Here is a 2,681-nt window from a genome sequence, read left to right as displayed (position 1 = left end):
CTTAGCTTCTCTCCCCAGTTTGTCATCATGTTAGTCCTTCCAGTTTAGAAACGATTCCAAAGGATGGGCTTCCTTCTTCCATATCCTCTGTGTTTTGTCCCCCCGTCTTTGGTCCGGTGCCTGTTTCAGGCCCTGATCTTGGTAACTGACCTCTCCTGCCCAGCCCAGGATCACTTCCCGCGGCAATGCTGCACCAATCTGGAAGGCCTCGGCCAGCTCCTGAGTTTCTTTCAAGATTTTACTTTCTTAGAGTAATTTTAGGTTCACAGAAAAACTTAGAGGAAGGTACAGAGATTTTCTATATCCCTTCCTGCCCCAATACATGTATAGCCTCTCCCATTATCAACATCCCCCACCAGAGTGGTATATTTGTTACAATGGATGAATCTGTATTGACAGGTCTAAATCATTCAAAGTCTATATTTTACATTAGGGCTCGCTTTTTTTTTTTTTGAACATTTGACATATGATATTGCATTACTTTCAGGTGTACAACATAGTGATTCCACTTCTCTATATGTTAGGGTGTGCTCCCTGCAAGTGTAGCTACCACCTGTGACCTTACAACCCTATTCCAGTACCATGGTCTATGTTCCCTATGCTGTATCTTTTATTCCCATGATTTACTCATTCTGTAACTGGAAGCAAGCCTGTATTTCCCACCCCTCTTCACGCATTTGCCCATCCTTCCACCCCCATCCCCTCTGGCGATCATCCATTAGGGTTCACTCTGGGCATTGTACATTCTGTGGGCTTAGACGAATGTGTAATGACATGTATCATACAGAGTGTTTTCATTGCCCTAAAAATCCTCTGTGATCCACCTATTCATCCCTTTCTCATACTAACCCCTGGAAATGACCATCTCCATAGTTCTGCTATTCCAGAATGTCCTATAGTCGGAATCCTATAGTATTTAGCCTTTCAGATTGGCTTCTTAGACTTAAGTAGTATGTATCTAAGCTTCCTCTGTGTCTTTTTATGGCTTGATAACTCATTTTCTCTTAGCACTGTGTAATACTGCATTATCTGAATGGACCTCAGTTTATTTATCTGTTCCCTTACTGAAGGACATTTTGGTTGCTTCTAAGTTTTTACAATTCTGAGAACAGCTGTCATAAACATTCTCGTGCAGGTTTTTGTGTGGACAGAGATTTTCAGTTCTTTTGGGCAAATGTCAAGGAGCACGATTGTTGGATCATATGGTAAGAGTCTGTTTAGTTTTGTAGGAAACTGCCAAACTGTGTTCCAAAGTTGACTATATATTTTGCACTCTCACAACTAATGTATGAGAGTTCCTGTTCCTCCACACCCACCATTTAGTGTTGTCAGTGTTGTGGACTTTGGCCATTCTTGATAGGTGTGTGGTAGTATCTTATTGTACTTTTAATGTGCATTCCCCTGAGGACGTATGATGTGGAACATCTTTTCTTATGCTTTTTAAAAAAAATATACAGAGCATTTATCGTATCTTCAAAATATTGCAAGTAGCTCTCAAGAATCATCTATCATTTTGTTTCTGTTCCTGAACGACTTAGAAGTTATTGATCAGCCTGAGGAGCTATTCCTTTTTCAGAGACATATTTCCATCCCCAAATTTTCTGATATCCTTGTTTTCAACTGTTGTGGCTTGCAGAATCAAAGCAGCTGAATTTGATACAAGTTCAATATTGTTTCCTTCCAGAATTAACTCATCTTTCTGGGCACGAGACACTGAACAAAAGCAATGCCTGGCCTCATCCAAACCCTGCAGATGTATTTTTCACCCAAGAAATTTTGGACTTCAATAAGAGACCTGTTCTCCTGAATAATGACATTGATGGGGAAGTGAGCACTAGACCTCTTCTTGTAATGAAAGCCCAATGTAACACCCTTGATCACGTTCTGTACGTGACTACAGAAAGTGTGAACAGTGGCCAATTCCTTTCTATTTCCCCACCATTTGTCAACCCGGAGCCTCTTCTTTTTCCTTCCAAGAAGACTGAGTTTTATATTGATGTGCCTGAAGTCCTTCTGCAGGGTTCTTCTGGGACTCTTCAAATAACTGCCATCCCTTCAGAGTGATGTTGCTGTTTTCTGGAATGTCAGTCGTCTGAGTGCTGAGAATGGTTTTCATTCTTACAGCCGATGTGGCAAAGAGCTCAAATGCTTATTTGTCATCTCTTGGTCTTCTTTGGTGAGGTGTCTGGTAAGGTGTTTGGCTCATTTTTAACTAGGTTGTTCATTTTCATATTTTCAGGTTTTAAGAGATCTTTGTATATTTTGGGTAACAGTGTTTTATCAGATGTGCCTGTTACAAGGTATTCTCCCAGTCTCTGGGTTGTCTTCTCATTTTCTTAACATTGCCTTTCACAGAGCAGAAGTTTTGGGGCACCTGGCTGGCTCAGTCAGTGGAGCATGCAACTCTTGATCTTGGGGTAGTGACTTTGAGCCCCACATTGGGTGTAGAGATTACTTTAAAAAATAAAGATAAAAAAAGTAAAATAGTCACCCTTCTTGAAAAAGTTTTTAGGTTTTTTGTTGTTGTTTGTTGTTATTGTTGTTTTGTTTTGTTTTTTAGAGAAAGAGAGAGAAAGAGAGAAAGAGAGGAGGGGCAGAAGGAGAGAGAGAGTCTTAAGCAGGCTCCATGCCTGGCTTGGAGCCCAACATGGGGCTTGATGTGGGGCTTGATCTCACGACCC

The 2,681-nt window shown here is 41.0% G+C and overlaps 1 pseudogene; it reads right to left on the bottom strand.

The window, feature by feature from the left end:
* Positions 1-1,541: 1,541 nt before the first annotated feature.
* Positions 1,542-2,116, bottom strand: LOC109490784 (annotated as a pseudogene).
* Positions 2,117-2,681: the final 565 nt, after the last annotated feature.

This window comes from Ailuropoda melanoleuca, chromosome 2 (assembly GCF_002007445.2).
Source record: "Ailuropoda melanoleuca isolate Jingjing chromosome 2, ASM200744v2, whole genome shotgun sequence".
NCBI classification, from domain to species: Eukaryota; Metazoa; Chordata; class Mammalia; order Carnivora; family Ursidae; genus Ailuropoda; species Ailuropoda melanoleuca.
The sequence above is the reverse complement of the archived record's forward strand: the minus strand, read 5'-3'. Positions and strand labels throughout refer to the sequence as shown.